Raw genomic sequence first — 21,634 nt, forward strand, 5'->3', positions numbered from 1 at the left:
GATCCGCGCCGTGCCGGCACCATCTGTGCTCCGGTTTGGAGCCCCGTGGTGCCGAAGGGGAGTTGTCCGTCCGTCCGTCCCGCTGTGCAGTCCCATCACGGCCTTTGTGTAGCACCCCGTCACGTAGCATGTGTGTCTGTACCCTGCTCGCTCTCGTGGCGCTTACCGTTCACCGGGAGACGCCTGCTCTGTTTGGGGCGTTTCTACCTGTTTGGTTGTTGTTTTCCCAAGGAAGAGCGCAGAACAATTTGCAATTTCGCACTAGTGTTATGGGATTTGTTCCGTAGTTACAGAAATGGCAAAAGGTGCAGTGAGATCCTTAGCCCTGGCATCTTTTCCCCCGGAGAAGGGGAAAACACAGAAATTTGCTGTATGCAGTTTTATTGCCTATTTTAGCCATAGTTTTGCTCTACAGGACGTTCAGTGTTTCAAGCCTGCTCTGGGCTTGTCCTGCTCTCAATTCTGCTAAAAAGCAGACATTGGGCACAAGGGCGCAGCGCGGCCGAGCGCTCCGCGCCCCTGCGGAGCCGCTGCCGCATCCCGCGGGATCGGCCCCGCTCTCCGAGCGCCTTCCCTGCAGCTGCAGCCCAGCCGTGGAGGAGACGGGAAACGCGGGAATTTTGCATGTTCGTTTGTAGTTGAGAAGCTAAATTATTTTTTTGTTTGTTTGTTTTTCATTTTCTCAGGTCTAAGTAACATTGCCTTAAATGTTCTGGAGTGAAACTAATAATTTTGGCAGTTTATCCCCAAGAAAGTCCATTCTTTTTCCGTGTGAACAGACCGCGGGTGTTGCCGCCGGGCTCGCGCGTCCCCGGCGCAGGCCCTGCCGCGCCGAGCGGCGGCCGCTCTCGCTGTTAACGTAGCCGTCGGGTTAGCGCTAGCCTCTTCGTTCCTGCTATGCAGGATTTCCATAAAGTGTGCGTTTTATATGATGTCTGTAACTTAACTTCATGTGTTTAAAAAAAGAAAAAAAGGAAAAAAAAAAAAAAACGTCGGTACCTATTGACTTTATGTTTACTGCATCAGTGCATCACTTCTCCATCCTTTTTCCTTTTTTTTTCCTCACTAACTTTGCATTTTGAAGAGATGTGATAAATAACGACCTCCTTTTTTTTTTAACCTTTTTTTTTTTCTGGTATGATCTGACTATGGATTCAATTTACAAAATATTCCCAGGGTACAGGCAGGCTCCTGCCGCCGTGTCCCTTCCGGGGTCCCTGTCCCCGTTGCTGAAACCTCTCCAGGAGCTGGGAACGGTAAATCCAGGTGTCACCACTTGCACTGAGGGCCACGTCAAGGCCCTGGTTAACTCCTTTTTAAAAATTAAACCATTAGGAATGCCTTCGGCTCTTGCTTTCGCCCTCTGACTTTAATAATTTATCCAATGTCTTTCCAGCTTGCCCACATATTACTGCAAACCTCAGCTTTTGATGCCAGTGTCAGCTCAACTTCATATTTAAAAGAAATATTTGCAAATGATGCTTTGATGGGGTGCCTGTGAATGCTGTTTTGTTTCACAATATAGCCAGGACTGTTTTGAATACTGCTGGTAAATGAATAAATCCAGGCTGAAATTCAGGAGTGATTTAATAAATGACTCGAGTTAATCCTCAGCTGATCCTTTTCCTTGTCCTGCAGCAGTAGCGAGCACAAGAGGGGCTGGTTTTCCCAGGTGGATGGTTCCTGTGAAACCAAGGGGACTCAGCACTTTGGAAAACCAGCCCATGGGCACCTTTTGCCACTCGGATTAGGCAGCCCCAAGCAGGTGGTTTGTAGCTTGCTTGAAGCTTTACAGAAGGTGCCATCCTTCCTCTGTAAATTGAATTTACATGTTTTTTTTTTGCACATGAAAAAGCATCGTAGGTTAAAGTTATGGTTTGTACTAGTATTGTCAACTCGTGCGGTAACGGCATTAACTCTGTAGCTGTGGTGTTTGTGCAGCTGATCTGTGATAGCTGATGATCACTGTTGGACCCTCTGTTTACACTGACCGAACCCCTCCCTGTTGCGTTGTACTGTGAAAGAAGGATTATGGGCCTATAAAAGATCTTTTTTTGTTTTTCTGGATGTGTGTGTGCTGTTTCATTAATTCCCACGGGAATAAGAAGGCCCCTGTCTGACCTTCTTGGATGGAGTTTGCAAGGGAAAAGCTGTGCACGGGGCCCTGGAAAAGTAGGTTTTGGGGTTGGTGGTGCTTGGACAAGAGCAACCCCCCTCCCAGGACATTGGGTATCGCCCTTGTCTGTACTCGACTGCATAAAATCACAGCTGCATAAAGGCAAGGGAGAAATCTGCACTGTTGCAGGAAAACCTTCACCCATCTGGACCGAGGAGGATGGTGAATATGTGCAAAGAGCCCTTGCATGCAAAAGCTGGGCAGGGACTTTACTGTTTTTTGTTGTTTTTGTTTTAAAACAGGGCTTTCACAACGGAATTATTCCACCGAGAACTCCATGTTTTTATTTTTTTCTCAAACCCAGGACCACCTGCTCGTCCTCTCCGCGATCCCGCAGGTCCCGCCGGGCCGTGCCGCGGTGCCGCTCGCTGACGCAGCGCGGGACGGGCACGGAGCGCCCGTGGGGCCGCGGTGCGGGTCCCGACGTGGGGCAGGATGGGGAGGGTTTTTGCCTCGGGAATAGCGCTGTTCCCCCGGGAGCCGTCACACCTGGAGCCTCCTGACAGCCGGGATAAACGGTGCCGATCCCGCTGTGCGCGGGCCGTGCCCGGGCCTGTAGCTGAAGCAAAGGAGGACACACACGAGCAGCCGAGCAAATGTCCCGGGGCAGCTCTTTGCCCGCAGGAGGAACGCGCGTGCTCCTCGGGAATGGACGGCGCCGTGCGGGAACACAGCTAAGGATAAGGGGGCAGCTGATCCGCAGCAGGAGAAGGCGCTCGGAGGGACTCGGAGCCGCTTGTGGCCTCTTGGTGCACCCGGGTTGGCCTGGACCGAGGCTTGAGCCGCGGCCTCAAAGGCAGGACCATTTTTTAGCGGTCGGCTGAAGGGCCCCTTGCTGCTGCCCAAGGTGAGGACACCGCGCGCGCGGCCTGCATCTCCGTGTGGTGCAGGGAGAGCCCCGCTGTGACCCACAACAGCAGCAGCTTCTGCATCTCCCTCCTTAGCTCCTCGCGGCCCGCGGGCTCCTCCTGTCCTGGGTGGGTCCTCTAGATGGCAATATTGGAAAGGCTGGGAGCTGCGGGCCACCACCGTGTCCCTGCAGGCCACCCCAGCCCTGCACAAGGCCCGCGCCTGCTCATCGGCGGTTATGGATCTCCTCTGCTCTTACCGGGTCCTCCCAACGTGCTCCTGACAGCCTCGTGGTCACCATCGTGGTTTGCTCTGTGCAGGAGGACGTGTTCTCTGCTTGGCTGCTGTCGGACAGCCCCAGCACAGTGTCTGCCACCAGATACGAGGAATATTCTGCAGAATGTGTCTTGGCAAGAGAAGAGGTGGAGGCAGAAGCACCTTCCAGGTGCATGTGATCCCAGCTATTAAACCAAAGAAAAGATCTCTTGGCCATACATGTCTGACTGGTGAATAACTAGGAGACAAGGCGAGGAGTGGGGACAGGGAAAATTGGTGTTTTTGGTGGCCATATCGCAATACAAGATGCCAAGGCCGTGAGGGAACGCAGGAGGGAGTATTTGTGTGTGCCCCACGGCCAACGCCATCACAGCAGCACTGCCCAGAGCCGCCCCGCTCCGACGGCCCTTCCGCGGCCGCGACGCGAGGACGGCCCTGCTGGTGCCTTCGAGCTCGGGGACAGCAGAGCTGCAGCGGGTCCCGGGCTCCGGAATCCATCCCATGGGGACCTGCAGCCCTCGCGTGGTGCTTGTCCCCCATCTGGATCCTGCCGTCCATGAGGGGCAGCTCGAGCCCGGCCCGGGGCCACCCGGGCCCGTAGTGACTGCGGGAGGCTCCGGGCTCCGGGGTAGCAGAGCCTTGAATTTGTTGTCCAATATTTAGACAGGCGTATATATACACAAGGATTTGGGCTCTCTTAGCCGGCCTTTCGTAGGAAATTCCGCCGGCCATCCTCCTCCGAGGGGTGCCAGCCCCGCTCCGGGCACCGCTCCAGCCCCGAGGAGGCCATATATGGCTGCAATCGCCTAACCCTGGGTGTTTTGCAGAATAGTGTGGCCGCAGCCACTTCTAAGGATATGTGTGAACACTGCTGCCTTTCCTGCTTGCATCAGCTCCCGGGAACGCAGGCAAAGATATAAAAGTGCATAAATGAAGGCTGCCGTTTTTCTGCAGTGTGTCAGCTCTGCACCGCAGCAGCAGGGTTGGCTGCTGGCGCCTGCCCCAGGGCTGGGAGCAGAGGATGCTTCGTGCACGGGACAGCAGCAGCCCAACCAGCACCAAAGCACTTTGCAGTGTGAAAGCTGCCTAGGTCGAAAGAGCAATAGGAATATTTCCCCTTGTCCTTCCTGGTCCTAGGAGCTAAAGCGGGATCAAGAGCTTCACGTAGCCAGCAGCAACCCTTGAGCATCCCTGTCCACAGGAACTTAGCCACAATATCCTGATTGCTGCTGGATGCTTCCTCCCATCATCCTCATCCTCCGCCTCCAGTCCAGCATCTGTCCCCGCTGACCAAACCCCAACGTGGCACTAGGGGCTATTGCTGCTCTTAGCAGCCTCTTTTTCCTTTCTCACCTCCTTATTTAATATTAATTGCTGCTGCTCTTTATGATGCACTGTATAAACGCTCTCAGTCTCCAGGGTGCTGCAGGATCAGCAAGAAGAAACACTTGAAAATGCCTGATGGGGAAAGGGTCTCCTCTGGTCCTGCAGCAAACAGACCAGAACTTCCCTTCTCCAGATGCTTTGCTGCATTTGAGAGCTTTGCGGTAACGAAGAGTGAATATCCCACAGCTCCCTAGCTAAATCAGCTGCCCGTGCTCACTGTTTGCATCTGTCCCTGTTTTTGAGGGAGCGAAGCCCCGGAGCAGCCGCGGGAGCGATTCCTGCACCGGGCGCAGGGCTGCGGGAGCGCGAGGAGCCGGCACCAGCCGAGCCCCGGCCCTCCGGTAAATATTTACGAGGCGTTTCCAGGTTTCGGCCTTGGCCGGTCCCCCTGGCTCCGAGCGCTCCGGATCCTGCCCGGGTCCCGGCGCCCCTTCCCGCCTGCGGACAGGGACACGCGGCCTCGGGGACGGTGATTCCCGTGGGATGTGATGGGGAGGAGGCTTCTCCCTGCGCGGCCGCGTCCCCCTCCAGCCCCAGCATCGCGCTGAAGAGCTCCGGGTAGCGAGAGGAGCCCGGCCGCTCCTCACGCAGAGCGCAGGAAATCGCACTCATGATTTCCTCAGAGCCAAAGAGTTTGCAATTTTCCCATGACTTTTTCTTTTTGTGTTGTTGCGTGTGAAACAAAGCCTTGGAGAGCAGGCAACAGTTTACTCCTTGCTTATGTATTAATGCGAAGGACACGGTTCAAGAGGACACAGCTGACGATTTGTGTGGCATAGGGAGGGAAAAATGAATGCAACCTTGTTTGTAGCTCAACCTTCTGCAAATAGCCTGGGAATTTGCATGCAGGTTGGAAGAAGGATTGAATTGATGGGGAAGGTAAAATTGATTGCAAAGCTGATGCTGTCAGACACGCGGAACAAGCAGGAAAGGCAGAAGGATGTGACCTGAGGTTTCTTCCTCATCATCACCCTAGGACTCAGTAGTAACTATAACTCAGATGTTATTTTTCTTCTTCAAGAACAAAGCCTAAAGTTAAAATAAATGGAGGGGTCTGGTTGTGGCATGACACATAGGAATCGTCTTCAATGTAAGGGGAAACTCCTGGTGAGTTCCCCAACACCAGGGAGAAAGAGCACGATTAGGGTAATGACGCATACTAAGATAAAAACAGGTTTTAGGTGGCCATACACCTAGGCTTTCACAAATCCCTTTGTTACATTAAAAATAAAACCTTGTTTTATCTATCTTATCAGTTTCTTTTGTTGCTAATCCAATTCTTTGCTTGGTAAATCCCTCTCTGCACACTCATCCACCCAGTAACTGATAACAGGTATGAACCAAAACTATCAACGGATAAAAACCCAGGACCAAATCCCGTCTCAAGTTTTAGCTCTTTTGCCTATGCAGACATTTGATGGATTTCAGTGCTTATTAAAGGGTGGGCTGAGGAAGGACCAAAGCCTGGAAACCCTTGCGCAAAGCCTGACCCAGCCATGATGGAAGTTCATGGAAACTCCTTGTCCTCAGTAGCTGGTGGCAGAAATATTCTAACAGTGTCGGTGGTTTCATGGCAGAGGAATTGCTCGCTTGCCCAGGCTGTTGCCCGCGCCTCAGGCTGCAGGACTGGATGAGGGTCAGCACCCGGATGGGGCTGCTCGGCAGGTCGAGGATGCAGCTGGAAATCCTGGGATTCAAACAACCATGCACTAAAAACCTCAGCCCCTACCCCGGGCACACAAGCTGGCACAGTCTGAAGAGCCCCTGCAGGAAAGGAGACCTTTGCGTGCTGCCAACATTTCTTGGAAATTCATATTGCTGCTGGAAAGAGAGGTGGAAACCTCAGTGCGTGTGTTGCAACTGCAGCCTTGGGAGGGAATCAACAGCTGGGCCCCTTTTTGCTGGAGCCAGATGCATCATCCTTTATAAATGGGAGTCACCTGCACAATTTTCCATGTGCAGAAGGAGCAACTTGTACTGGGAGCAGCAGTTTGGCCTTTGCCAAGCGGCCACGTGCAGAATGACAGGGCCCAGCAGTTGTTTTCTCACCCATCTCTGGCTGAGGTTGCTCCCAATGTGGAGATTCAGGTGTCACTCAGGGAGATCTGAGTAGGGTCCCTGGTTAAACAACAGGGTCCCTGTAATTGCTCACAGGTTGTTCTGATATTGGTCTTTCGGCAGGAATTTGTCCTGTTTTTGAATACTTCTTTGTTTCTTTGCCCTGGTGATCTGGGTCTACATGATCACACTGTATCGCTATGCCATGGCCATAGTTAGACATAAAAAAAAAGATAAAATGGGAAGCTAAATTTTACTTATGCACCTTATTCCTTTGCCTGCTAAGTTCAGGAGAGGATTCTGCTCCTTCCCATGTGGTTTGTACACTGCTGAAGAGCCCCACACATCCCTTCTCCACCAAGAGCCACCTGCAATTAACGCTCTGAGCAAGTCACGAGGACCCACCCAGGCCCCCAGGTCCAAAATCCACGGGCCCTTTTGCTGCACAGGCCTGCTCAGAGCCTGCAGAAGAAGCCTTCATGTCACCCGTGTTTAACCACACAGTTACAGAAACCAAAGAGGCCATGCCCGGCCTCCCTGGGAGGAACAGCTGGACTTGAGGGTCTTGAAGATCTTTTCCAACCATAATGATTCCATAAACGACTCTTAGGCGGTTCAGCTTTTCCACTGCTTCACCTGCCTTGAAGCTTCCTTAATGAGCAGCTAATTAGCCTCTTGCAAGGGGGAACACCTGGGCCCACGAGGGCCCCATCCATCACCTCTCGGTACAGCAGAGATCCAAAACACGACAAGGTTGGTGAGAAGAAGGCTGTGTATTGCTTTGCTGCACCGACAAGCCCTTTGCCTTCAGGTAAGTTTTGGGGTAACATGTGGCTCTTTTGGGTCTCTGGCCAAGCGCTCTGAGTCAAGCAGCCTCCCTCCCCAACAGCTCCAGTATTTCCAAATAAAGTTTCCTTGCAGTCAGCCTTTGAGTGACTAATTCAACTGACTCAGTTTTAAGTGCCTCTGCTTATAGTTCATTTTGTTTAGATAACTAGTCAAGGATACATCAGACATTTTTGTGTGTTTGCCCCAAAACTGATGAGTGTGGTGACTGATGGTATTCCTCAGCAAGCACTAGGGATGGCTCTGGGCTGACACAGAGTTGTCTCAGCCCTTTGAAATGAGCCATGTCATTCTTGCAGTTTATTCTTGTTTAATGCAGCATTTTGGCAGAGGTTTTTATGGCGCTGTGTTGCAGCTGTAATACGAGGATGCTTGAGTGCCTTTTTCTGGACTCTCGCTGGGTGCTGTCTTCGCTCTCTAAATCATCTCCTGTTTTTTCCAGCCCGGCTGGGCCGTCGCTCCGATGCGCGCGAGGCTGCGAGCGCCCGTCCTGCCGCTTCCCTCGGGATGCGATGCCGTGTCCGTGGGGCTGCCGTGGGGCTACGGAAGGGGAGCGAGCGGAGGATCTAGCGTTTAGCTGTAACCTAAGGAGCTGGGAAAGAAAAAAGAACTTAATAACATGTATTAGAGCTATTCTGCAGCAATCGGTGGGGTGCGCGTGGGTTCAGTGCCTGGGTGCTGCTCCCTTGGGCTCCCAGAGCTCTTGGCTGGCTCTGGGCACCTGGTGGCACCTCCGGCTGGTGCCGCATGCGGAAGGTGCCCTGTGTTTTACCGGGGAGGTTGTGGGTCCTGCCCCGTGGTGTTTGCTCGGTGCAGGGTGCCCATGGGCTGCGGTGCCCATGGGCTTGTGCCCTCCGAGCTGCATCCGCAGAGGCATCGGGCGGAAACCCACCGGAGCGGCTCCGTATCGGGACACGGGTTGCGCCCAGCGGTTCCTCGCGGGATGGGAGCCGGCCCGGAGCAGGAACCAGGCTGCTCCAACAGCCTCCAAGGAAGGAAGCCCAGAGCGCCCCAGGGAGGCGCTCCCGGTGGGATCTCGTCTGCCTTTCCAGCCGGCAGTCTGAAGTCCGGGATCCTTCCAGCCCTCTTGGCTGGGTGCGCCCGGCTGGGAATGTTCTGGCCGTGTCCTGCCCCAGCAGGACGCGGTGTCTCTGCCGTCCCGCAGCCCCGCGCGCTGCAGCCGCAGCCGCACAGCGCTCTGCCCTGGGGACAGGAGGCTTTGCCAACGTTCCCGTTGCTCTGGGGGATGGTTACAGGCACCCACTGGAGAACAGCTCTTTGCTGGTGGTTATTAAGTTTTATGCTTGTTGGAAGAGCTGCTGGCACAGCCAGCTGGAAATGTGTATTTGGATTCCTCCGAAAGCTGAATATAAACTATGATCTGTAATAGTAAATAACACTGGTATTTCCCCTCTGTACTTTATGAGTGCCTGAAGCCGCTCTTGGTGAGCGGTGACAGTTGGAGCCTGGAGCTCCAGGACAACACGACCAACAAACATCCTCTGACCTGCAGCGCTGCCCGCGTGGCATGAGGAACGCTGCAGAATCCGTGGGACTCACCTGTCTGCAGGAAAAGATGGAGAGAAGCCCAGAAAGGCAAACGCCTCTGTGAAAAGGGTGTATTTGCACTTATGCAATGTTTGTTCCTTCTTGCTAAACAAACAAATTCCTTGGCTCAGAGCACTGCGATCTGCTCCCTGGGGACACCAGGAGTGTATCCGGGACACCCACCCCGATGCCTGTGCTGCTGTTGCCCAGAAGCTCTGCAGCTCCCTAAGGCACCATTAAATTTGTTTTAATGCAAGAGCCCCAACTGGGTATTTCTTGCATCAAAACTTGCTGGACCATGTATCCAGAGCAGGAGCATGGAAGAAGTGGGACTAACTTGGCAGACAAATGCATGGAAAATGAACAGGATAAGGGATGGGGAAAGGAGGGGTCTGGAGAACAACAGCAAGTATCCTCAGATTTGCCTGATGTGATGCAGCACAAATGGGCAGATTCATTAAAACATAGAAATTCTTTTTCTTCTGCCTGCTAGTACTTTCTCTTGTCTTTTCCGAGAAAAATACCTATCTTTTGGCATCCTCTGCGCTGCGCTCTTTAGTGCGGCTCATTCCTTCCCTGCAGGCTTCTCCCTTGAAACAGCTCTTCCCTTTTATTTATTTTCTTCTCTGGAAACTCGTGTCTGTGTGCGTGATCCTGACACGGATCGGGAGCTGCCGGCAGGAGCTCCGGCTCGGCCGGGCGGCTCGGACATGCCGGGAGGCTGCGGACGGATGTCCCCAACCTGCCCGCAGGGACGGCGGAGCTGGGGCCAGGGCCGCGTCTCCGCTGGCAAAGCGCCGCTCGGGGCGTGCGGAGCCGGGGAGGCGCCGGCTGCTCGCGGCCCCGCGGTGCCATTGGCTGCACGCGCGTTTTGTGCAAGGCGTCTCCCGGCTATAAGAGCAGAGCGGGGCCGGACACGGCGCTCCCGCCGCATCCCGGCCCTCCTGCCGCTCCGGGCTCCTCCAGCTCCGGGGAGCGCGTCCCCTCCTCGAGGATCCTCCCGGTGAGCAGGGCCGGGGGCTCCGCATCCCGAGGGCTGCGCGCGGGCCCTTCCCGTGGGACCCCGGCAGGGAGGGCTGGGAAGCGGGAGATCACCCAGGGCATAACGTGTTTGTGCAGAAGCTCTTTATAGACAGCAGTTTCTTTATGGAAGAAGTTAATGCCGAGTTAGCCTCAAACTGCCTCTATTTTGGGGGAGGTGGCGTTTGAGCGTGGGACTGATCCCCTGCGGATGCTCGCGCCTTGTTTCCTTTGCACCCTCTTTCTCTGCAGGCAGCTTTTCCCCCTGGAAAGGTGGCGTGTTTGGAGTGACAGGAGGTGGTTGGGGTGTGAATTCCTCCTCCTCCCCATCGCGCGGGTGTTTCGGGAGCGTTTGCAGCAGGACGGACCTGTTGGCAGTGGTTGCTCCAGACAGGAGGTCGGATGCGCCGGGCTGATGTCCTTAATGACGAGGTGGGGAGGAAGCAGCCGAACCAGCAGCTGCTTTGTGGGACCCTCGGGTGACACGAGACGCAAGGACCGACACCTGCCGCACGGCGGGAGCAGGTTGTTCCGGACGGAATGGGGAGCGGAGCAGCGCCTCTATCCAGGGATTGTGCACCCGCCTCTCCCGTTCCACCTTCCCTTCCCTTTCCATAGGGAGTCCAAACAGTCACAAAGTTTCCAACAAGCCGCCTCCGCCTGTCCCCACGCGAGCGCAGGCGCCTCTGCCTCTGTACAGGCGCTGCACCCTGTACCCCCGTCCGCGACACCCCTGTACCCCCGTCCGTGACACCCCTGTACCCCCGTCCGTGACACCCCTGCACCCCCGTCTGCGACACCCCTGCACCCCCGTCCACAACACCCCTGCACCCCCGTCCGTGACACCCCTGCACCCCCATCCGCGACACCCCTGCATCCCCGTCCACAACACCCCTGCACCCCCATCCGTGACACCCCTGTACCCCCATCCGCGACACCCCTGCATCCCCGTCCACGACACCCCTGCACCCCCATCCATGACACCCCTGTACCCCCATCCGCGACACCCCTGCATCCCCGTCCACAACACCCCTGCACCCCCATCCGTGACACCCCTGCACCCCCATCCGCGACACCCCTGTACCCCCATCCGTGACACCCCTGCACCCCCATCCGCGACACCCCTGCGGGAGGGGAGCGCCCGCCCGCCCGTTTCCCATGGGAGATTCCAGCACTAATCCTCTCCTTAGCAAACTTTCCAAAGATAAGTTAATGCCTGCGACTCTGGTCCAGTCTGTGTTGTGTAAGTGGGACTGGTTTTTAGATCATTGAGCTCCATTTTTTTTTCTTTGATGTGCTACAAACTAGACTTTTTTTTTTTTTTTTTTCCAATTTTGTTTTGGCAAGTTTCTAGAAAGGAAGGAAAAAAAAAAGCTTTAGAAAGGAAACTGATTAAATTCTTAAGCCATGACGTAGAAAGCAAATAGCTGATCATGCAACCAAATATGGCTTTAAATTTGTGACTTTCTCTTTTAATGATAAAAGCACCCACACACCTCATGTTGTAGAAAACACCCTTTCTGCCCCAACCCCAAGTACAGCATTCCTGAATGCAAACCAGTCCCCAACGACTCCCTAAGAGCTCAGTCAGTAAAAATTCATTCTTGACTAATAACTACTAGAAAAATGTGAGTTGGGTGTTTGAATGGCACGTGCAAAGCCAAGACCTCGGAGCAGCAAACCCACCTGCTTGGGTTTGGATCCAGCTCTTGGGAACCAGGCTCCGGAGCGGGATTTTGTGCTGGTTTCTGAGTGGAGCTGCCCGTGGGCAGCCCTGGCCGGGAGGGCTGCGGGACCAGGCGCCTGCACGTGAACAGTGGGAGCTGCCCAAGAGCAGGGAACGTTTCGGGGATGAAAGCCCTTGGAAATGGATGCTCTGCAGAGCATCTTGGCTGGCTTTATTTTGGAAGCAGCCTCTTGGCCGAGCTGCACCGTGGCTGGGGAATTGGGCTGGAAAACAGGGTTGTGCCACGTTGTGGGGTGTACCTGCCACTGCCCTTCCCGTGCTGCGTGCGTCCCGGCAGGAGAACGCGCAGTTCTGCAGCACCGCGGCCGTGACTTCCCTCCCCTGCTCCCTCCTGGAGACACCCACTCGTGTCTGCAGCACGGGAATGCCTCAGTGGGGCGGAAACCGCTCGTGATTTAGTGGAAATAGCTCCTGCTTTAGTGGGAATAGTGGTGCGAGCCGGGAATAGCGTTGTCCCCTCAGCAGTAACCTATGTGAGCGATGTTCTCGTGTGTGTGCAACTGTCCAGGCCATGTCCTGAGGGATTTAGGTATCTATTTCCCAAGAGTACCTTGGAAAATTCCTCGGATCTTTGCTGGGGGGATGAACCTGCCCGACCTAAGTTTAGCCCTTTTGTTTTTTTAGACCTGGAGCCCTGGCGCTGCTTTTAACGCTCAGACCTTTCCATGTCACCCTTTAACCGTGGCCTGTCAGTCTCAAAGTGCCCTTAGGTGCAAAAGTAGCAGTGTGCAGAGCCCACTTGAGTTCGGGCTCTTTGCTTTTGCTTGGGGGAAAAAAAGTGATGGAAATCATGAAAAACCTCCCCAGAGCTGACCCGTGACTTATAAAAAATGGAGTGCAAACTTTACAGTTAAAAGAGTTCAGCTCAGTTTGTTGTGATTTCTCCTTTTCCTCATCTCTCTCCTGTGGAAGAGGCAGACAGAGAACAGCAAAGCAGAAATGCCTGAGATCAGGCACTCTGTGTCCGCTTGGCAGTGGGAGCGTGGGCGGAAGAGAGAGCCCTCGTGTTTCATTTAGACACCCTCATTTGGAGAGGCATTTTAACCAGATGCTCTAGAGACACCAGGGCTCTGAAGATTAAATGCTATTTAGATACAGGGCATGTTTCCACTGTGCAGCAGCCCAGCTTTGGGAGGGCTGTGCCACAGTGCCCGGCTCCAGCCCGCTTTTCCTGGGAGCAGGGACACTGCTTCCCGGGGCTCGGGGACGGGATGCAGCTCCCGGCATCCCGCGGCATTGCTCTGCTCCGAGCACGGATGTAGAAAGATGGACAAAAAGGTCCTTTTTGGAGGGCAGTGTTTGCTGCAGGTAGGAGTGATTCAGATTCAGGGTGATGATGGCACCACGACCACCTTGGATGGGGATAGATGGATAGACCTGGGGAAATGCTCTTCTAACAAAGAGATCTGATTAAAGAGTGTGCTAGAAGAGACTGGACGGTTGTGCTGGGACTCCTGACAGAGACATCACTGAGCCCACGGTGGGAGTGACGGTGTTTTGCCGTGTGCCTGCTTGGAAACTTTAAAGCAAAGTTACAATTTTGGTTTGGATGATATTGAAGAATTGCATTATTTTTGCAAATAGGAAGTTCAAATCCTTCTGTGTGGATTCCGTGTGGAAGCTGTGTTCTTAGCAGACTCACTCACTCCACGGACGGGCCTTGTTCTCTTGCTCCCTGAGGTGACCCTAGTGATGGATGTATTTTGGGGACTTTCCTCTCCTTTTTGGCAGAAAAGAGCTGGATGAGGGAAGCTCTTCTTTCTCTTGGCCAGCACAGCGTTGCTGGGCATGTGAGCAGGCAGTGGACACCAGTTAAAACGGGGGGTTAAAAGTGATGGGATATGGTTACATTTGTCATCTGCTGAGGTCCAATGCAGAACACAAGCTGTCACCCAGGGCACAAATGAAGAACAGGGAAAAATCCTTTCCCATGGAAATGCACAGTGCCACAGGGCTTTTCACCTTCCTTGTTTGCTGTATTTTTCCCCACTCCTGGGAGGAGGAATTAAAACCAGAGTGGAAAAGAGGAGATCAAAATCAGGGGTTGCTTGGCAGGTGTGTTTCGATGTTTAACGGTTTGGAATCAAGATGATTTAATTCTTGACAAACTGCAGAACCACAGTGAAATGAATCTGTTTTGACTTCTGTTCTTTGATGTAGACTGGGAGGAAGAACAAGCGAAATAGCTTAAAAAAGGCTTGTGGGGAAAAAATGCTCCTGGGAAAGCCTCCTGCATCACTTAAAGATATCAGAGCCCCTAGTGCTCAGGAAACAGGAAAGCCCCAACTAAACTGATGTCTGGCTCTGCTGTGGCTGCATCCCGCAGCGATGCAGCTCAGAGGTGCTGCCGACTGCCCATGCTGGAGCGGTGAGCGATTCCCGGCGGGATGCACGCTTGGAGCACGGCTTGGAGATCAGCCTGCTTTGCTTCTCGCTCTTACAAACTGGTTTTGATGACGAAAGTGCTGTCCCCCTGCGTGAGTGTTCGCGTGTTACGCCGGTGTCTAAACTGTCGAAGGCTTCGTGGCTCTGGCAGCGCAAGGGCTGCTCTCCCTGTTCTGTTTGGCCAGGGACAACAACGACAGCAAAAGCCTCCCGGCCTTCTAAAACTGTCCTCGGAAGCGGCGTGCTGGGTACGTCCTGCTGCCCTTGGCCAGCACGAACCTCGGTGCTCCGGCTCCTGCCCAGGGGTTGCCGCTGACCCCCAGGCAGAACCGGCTCCAGGCCCTTCCCCAACGCCCTCTTTTGGGAATGTTCACTTTCCATGCGCTTCTGGCGGGCGTTTTGGCCAAAAATCCCCCCAAAGGGTGACTTCAACCCGCAGACTTACACTTCACATCAGCCACGGCGAAGCTGAGGGTGGGGTGGGAGAAAATAACCTGTTTCCTTTAAAGAAATGCCCCAAGTTCTGGGAACTATTTGGACTTGGCAGGCTACTCTCGAAAGCCATTTGCAATTTGTTTAGCTTGGGCCTGGCTGCCCCTGGCAGTTGTTACCATCAGCTGCCTTTCTTATCTGCTCTTTGCTATAATAAACACTGGGGCAAAGGCTTGGAATTAGTCACTTGTGAGGCCCTGCTTGTCCTCCCAGCTTCTGTCTCACCTCCTCAATGCCGGAGACTTCAGCTTCTTCCACATTGTTTGGGGTCTCACTAGCTTGTCCCTCCTCTTACCCCACTGAAATAGCAGAGGGGACATTTCAAGGTGTCCCACGGGTGTGCGATCCGCAGGACGGCACCTCTCCTGGGACGGGAGCCGCGTGCGCTCGTGCTGCTGCTCGTGCTGCTGCTGAGCACGACGGATCTCTGCAGCGCGACCTGCCCGACCCGGCCTGTGCCCGGGCGCGCTGCTCCGTCTGCTCGGATGTGCAGCCTGCGGGGGAAGCATCAGGATCCCGGGAGCATCCCGGGAGCCCAGCGCCGCATCCTGGAAATGGAGACAGCACCTCCAGGAGGCCACAGGGCTCCTTGGTCCTAATTCAGGACTGATGCAGAAAATGGAGCAATTCCTGCTGATCTGCTGCTGCTCCAAATTCCCTGGTGATCTCCGAGTGCTGTCCTGATCCCGTCCCGCTGCTGCCAGTGCCCTAAGAGCGGCAGTAACGAGCAGAGCAGAGTGCAAGTGTCTCCCTCGGCTCTCATCTCACTTTAAAAACGCACGGTGCTCTACGTGACCCTGGGCACACGCAACCACAGCTTCCCACCTGCCCCTGCCCTGCGCACTGGGAGCCAGCCCTGCTTCCCCTTTGGAAGAGGCTGTCGGGCAAACTCCTCTGGATGTCATTCCCAGCGTATCCAGGAATGACACGGGTGGAGTATTGGAGCAGAACCAGAAAAATGTGAAAATTTAGATTCTGGATCGGCTGTCGTGGCAGGGTGGGCTCTCCCCAGCAGGGCTGTGAGTTGCACAGTGCCACCATGTGCCTGTTTTCTTGTGAAAGCAACCCCTCTATCTTCCCCAACCCCTTCTTTAAAATCCAAGGAGGGATTTGGGCAAGTTCTGGGCTAAACCTTGGCTGACGTCTAGGTGCAATGGGCTAAATGGATATTGCTGACTTTCCAACACTCCTTGTTGGAGATCAGAGCAAATCCCAGGCGCTTGGTCCTGTTTCCTTGGCTTCTCGGTGCACTTGGTGCTGATGAATGTGGTGATGAATAGGAGGAAATTTGTGTCCAACAGCATAAACAGACAATGATTCCAATAACTGGCCGGTGTCCTCATAGTCCTCACTTGTGGAATGAAGCTGCTGAGACCTGCTGCGAGCAGATGTGTTGCTGTCGGGTGTGCAGACCCTTTGGATACCCGTTTTGGGGAAGGCGCTGTGGTCTCGGGGGGGAAAGCGTCGCCTCGAGGCAGCCGTGACGCTGCCCGCGTGCGGGCGCCGGGACAAACGGCCATGGATCTGCCCGGAGGTTTGTTTTGGATACGGGAGCTGGCGGAGCGCCAGCGCGGGCTGGAATAGCCATGAGCTCATCCCGGAGCAGCGGCGGCCGCCGGAGCGGGAGCCGGCGGGATGGACGGGCGCTCCGATGCCAGGGAATGGCCCCGGGATCGGGATCCTGCGGCGCCCGGAGAGGGCGCTGACGGCCCAGGTGGGACCAGGCTGGCCAAGGGCCTCCAGCTCGGACGCTCCTTCCCATGAAGGGCTGGGGGACAGCGTGGATTATCCTGGTACATTATGCAGGGAAAGAGTAAAACTGCATCTGTAGAAAAAGAATGGAAAAAGTGTCTTTTTTTTTTTTTTTTTAATTTGGTTTCAGCAGTGGTGTTTTTGTGTGTTGGAAGCCTTTTATTATAATTTTGCAAGCACTAAGTGCTCATTTCTGTGTCTTTGCTAGTCTCCTCCAGCTCTGGGGGTGGATTTCTTCCAGCTCCTTCTCCCTGGAACTGTGTGGAAAATGTCCTGGGGTCGCAGCTCCGTCCTGAGGATCACGGGCACCTCCGTCCCAGCGGCCACGGCGTTTGGTCACTGGCTCCAGGGAAGGGCTTTGGGAATCCCTGGGGTCAGGACTTGAAAGCAACCAGTTTAATGTGAAGAGTTATAACCGAGCAAGATTTGGGTAAAGGAAATGTTATTTCCCCTGTGCACAGCAGGCTTTTCGATGCAGTCCTGCGCTGGTAGCGCTCACAGGGGTATCCGGGATGCCCGGGAGGCTGCTCGGGGTCTGAGTGATCCTGTTGTGTGACAGAGCCTTGTGCTCCGTGGCGTTTTTATCACTTCTCTTAGCAGCTTTTGGAGAGGCCGTGCTGCTTGTCCAAGTGCACGGTGGATTATACGCACCTAACAGTCAACATGGAAAAATCCTCAGCACTTTGCAAGTGTTCCCGGGGGGAGGCTGGATCTTGGGTTTCCTCTTGCAATGTGGCTGCACGAGTCAGCCTTAAAAAAAAAAAGCCACTGCTTCACATCTGCTTGGGGTTTTTGTGGGTTTTCTCTGGCGCTGCCCGCAATTAGGGCTGCTTTTTCTGTCGCGCGGGGCCGAGCCCTGAAGGGTTTGCTTGGACCCCTGGGTTGCCAGTTAGCAGTGGCCATATGGAACGGGGCTGCTTCTCCTTGTGGACTGTTACTCGTTCCTGGATTTATTGTGTTGCCCCTGCTTGAAAAAGAAAACAAACCCATTGCTGGGCCCGGGTCCAGCTGTGCAGCAGAGGGTGGTTTAATCAAACCCAGAAGCACTTGTGCCATCTCCATTTGGTTTATTTTTACGTTTAAAATCAAGCACACATTTAAGTAGCTTTTTTTATTATTATGAGGTTTGTGTTTTATAAATGTAACCGCCTGCAGTCTTTGCCTGTGGCTTTCCCTATATTGTGAGGGCTGAGAAGGTGCCCAAACCAGCATCTTCTCTGTGTTTCTCCCATGTGCCAGAGCAGGTCCCCTAGGAAGGGGATTTAGCCTTCAAACTGGAGACTCAGCAGTCTCTTCATAACAGAAAGTGTTGTACACTTCGCTTTTTGGTGCTTTGTTCTCATTAAAAACGAAACAACAAAAGACTGCAGATATAATCATGATATTCACATGAGAATGTGCTCTCTGCTCCAGGAGTCATTAGGCAGGGCGGGCTCCGAAAAGCTGCTTTCCCAGCCGCTAGGATGTGACATAATCCACACGTTCTGGGATCCGTTCTGGGGCTCCAACAAGGTCCCGGGAGGCAAATTAAGGGTAGCAGCATAAATAACGTCATTTCCCCCGCTGCCTTCCGCTGGGCTGCCTCTGCTAGGTCTGGTCGAGCAATAGTCACTGTGCTCAGCTTTTCCGAAGGTGCCAGAGCGACTGAAACTTTGCTAGGTTAGCCCAAAAGGAGCGTGGGAGGGGAGACCCTCCTCTTTTCCATCTCCCATGCAAGAATCTCCATCCTGCGGATCAGGAAGCACAGCTGGGATGGTGGAAGCAGGGCTGGGTTTGGGCCGCGGACTTGCTGCTGTTCTGGGTTGGGTCTCTAGGTTTGGCTGAACTTTAATCCTGGTGCAAAACATGAAGTTCTTTTTTTGCAGGGGATCAGCATTTTCTATCCAACTCCCTATCCCTGCAGGGGATCAGCATTTTCTATCCAACTGCCACATTTTCAGTGTAGTCCCTGCCCAGCTCTGATCTGACCGGATTTCCAGGGAGACCCAAGATCTTTATCATTTTGTGAAGAAAGGAGATTTACGCTCCTGTATCACACAGGCGCTTTGAAAATATTACCCCTGACTCCAGCAAAATGGCTCGTGCATTTTAACGCTGTTATTAGAACTGGTGCTGCTCGGGAGGGCTCTGCAGAGCATTCCTGGGGACATGGCACCCTGCATGTCCCTGTCACAGTGTTTCTGCTGGGAGAAACAGCAAGGTTGGATTTGCAGCAGCATTTTGCACTTGTGCCCTCTTCTGTGCTCGCCTGCAGCCGTAAGAGAAGCAAAACCAGGTTGTTGTTAAAACCAGTTCTCCTTTTGCGGGAAATGAGCTTCCTCCCGGTGAGGAGCAGCTCCCGGGGTCTGCGCTGGGGTCTGCAGCCCCGGCGGGGCAGGACGTGGAGCCTCTGAGCAGCAGACACGAGCCGGACGGGTTTATTGAGCCCGCAGGACAGGCACGCGGGTCTCTTGTGGCCCTCGGGTGGGTGTCCTCCCCCAGACTGTCCCGTGTCCCCCGGCACATCCCGCCGTGCTCGTGTGGTGCCAAGAAAGGGACCGCGAATTAGAAGGCGCCCCAAAGTGAAGGGTTTCCACCTGTGCAGAGCTTGGTCCTGGGGTGGACCATGGCTGGGAGGTGTTTGTGCAGGTCTCTGTGTCTGCTGAGCCGTGTGGTCATTGCTGCCCCATCCAGCTGTGGGAAGCCTTAATTAGCAGGGAGAAGTATTTCAAACCATTCTAAGGAGCTAGAAAGGAAAAAGAAAGGCACCACTGCAGGTCATATACACCCTGCAGGTCATGTATTATTTAAAGGAGCAGTAGTAATTGCTGTCTGCTCTGTCTGGAAAGCAGTTCCTCTGCTGGGGATGGATTCTCGCTCCTGCTTGCAGAGCTGCTCCTAGTGCAATGAAATTCATTGCACTTTGCTACCGGTACCGGACTGGAGGAAGCGGACGACCTGCCATTCGAAACCACGTTTATCTGAAGTTGGAAATAAAACTATCCCCTTCCAAAGCAGAAGTTTCTGAGAATAACATTGGTGACTAATCCAACCACATGGGCCTCACCAGAGGGGACTTTGCAGCTTTGTTTTCCCCTGTGAAGAATGCCCAGCATATGTCCTGACAATTAGTCAGCGTGCCCAAAAATACCCGTTGGGCCTGCAAGCCGATCCCCTCCGCTCGCAGCACAGGGGGCTTGGGGGACGGTTATTTTTAAGACGGCCCTGGGTGAGGTTTGGTCCCTCAGCCCCGGCGCTGGGTAACGAGTGGAGGCGCCGCGGGGCCACCGCGAATCCCGTCGGAGCCGGCGCCCCGGCCACCTCCCGCCAGGCCGGATCGGCGCGCGGGCAGCGCTTGGACGCGGAGCCGGACGCCGAGGAGCCTTCCCGAGCGGCGTCCCGGCCCCGGGAAGGGCCCGTCCTTCCCGCGGAGCTGCAGCCGGTCTCCGCGTGCTGCTTCCCGGCCCCTTCCCCCTGCCCCTGCGGTCCCGTGTCTGCAGCGTCTCCCACGCGCTGCGTGTCCGCGATGCACGGAGGGAGGGCGGACGCACGGGGGGGCGGCGGGGCCTGGTGCTGATCTCCTGCTTGTCCTGGGTAGGTGTCCAAGCGGGGGACACGGCCCAGCTTCCAAGCCATGATCCGCACTAATAACCCGCTTCCTCGTGGGCGCTTTGCCGTGAGCTGCACCGGGGCCGAGCAGGGCCCAGCAGCTGCTGCGGGAGTAATTGAGAGCAATTAACACGCTGGGAGCATAATGGGAGTTGTGAAATATTATTTAGCGATGGCTCGTGAACAGCTCGGTGCAGCCCCGGCGCGAGCACTTGTGGTGCAGGGGCGGCAGGATTACATTGCTGTGAACGTCCATCAGGGCTCGTTTCTCCGAGGGGATGGGATCGCCTGGCTGCTTGGCCGGGATCTGGCTGGTGTTTATGTGACAGGGACTTAGGCTGCTTTTCTCAGTCAGAGCTGGGCAGTGGGGGAAGCTTTTTGTCTTCCTAGGAGATATATATGTATATTTCAAAACGTGCAGCCTTTTGGGAGTTTCTCTCTTTCTAGGCTTGTACAGGGTGTCCCGTGCTAACCGTGGGACCTCAACAGGCCCCGGTGTCCTTGCTGCTGGGGGACGTTGCATCTTCTCTGCAACGTAGCAGGGAGCCATAGGGTAAAAGGGTGGCAGGAACCGGCCTTTGGTGAAGCCAGATCAAAGCCACCCTGTGCTGCCCAAGGCTGCGACTGCCCCTCAGTCCCCAAGGAGCTGCTACACCCGGGGCTGCAGCTCTAGTGCTCTGTGCTGGTGCCCCGAGGCTTCCCCAGGCTCCCAGTATCCCGGCAGAGGCTGAGCACAACCCTGGATCCACGAAGCAGCCCCTGACCAGCGCCCTGGCCCCGTCCCCAGGCCCCGGTGCCTCCCGGCCAGGGCTCTGTGGTGGCAGCAACAGGTGACGGGGACAGGGCCAGCGCGTGCGGGAAGGAGCCGCGCAGCACATGGCAGCCAGGGAATAAATTTGGAGCTGCCTTGGGAATAGTCCTGGAAGGAGTCCAGCCACTGTGCATGGCTCAAAAAATCCTCACTTTTCTCTCTTTCCCGTTTTGCCATTTCTCAGATTCCTGTGTTTCCAGCTCCAGTACCTCTGAGGGCTCCTTCCTGAGTGCTCCCACGTTCCCTTCCTTATTTTTCCTTTCTTCTTATCCCTCCTCATTTTGCTTCTACTCGCTCACACCACACGAGTCCCTGGAGGGCTACCAGTTGTGTCTGTCCTACAAACCTGTTCCCCCTTCCTCTGTCCCATCACTGCTGCCGAGCCAAAGGGCTTGCTTGGCACCACGGGCAGATCTCACCTCCGAAAAGAGGATTTTCAAAATCCCTCGTAAGGGTTTTAAAGCATACAAATAACACCCCAAATCCTGAATCTGCTGGGCTGTTACTTGTGGAAAAAAGGAAGTTTTTGCACAAATGCTAGATGGGTGCAAGAGTAAATATGGATGCAAGGACCCCACACCGCTCCCATGAGTGGAGTGGATCCGGAGCCTGTCCACGGGAGAGAGGGACTAGGATTGATGTGGGGCTCTGCTTCCCATGGGAGCCTTTCTGCATCGGGTGTCGGGGCATGTTGTGACCC

The sequence above is a fragment of the Tinamus guttatus genome, unplaced genomic scaffold (genome assembly GCF_059628265.1).
Source record: "Tinamus guttatus ecotype Peru unplaced genomic scaffold, ASM5962826v1 Tinamus_guttatus_pri_ptg000217l, whole genome shotgun sequence".
NCBI lineage: Eukaryota > Metazoa > Chordata > Aves > Tinamiformes > Tinamidae > Tinamus > Tinamus guttatus.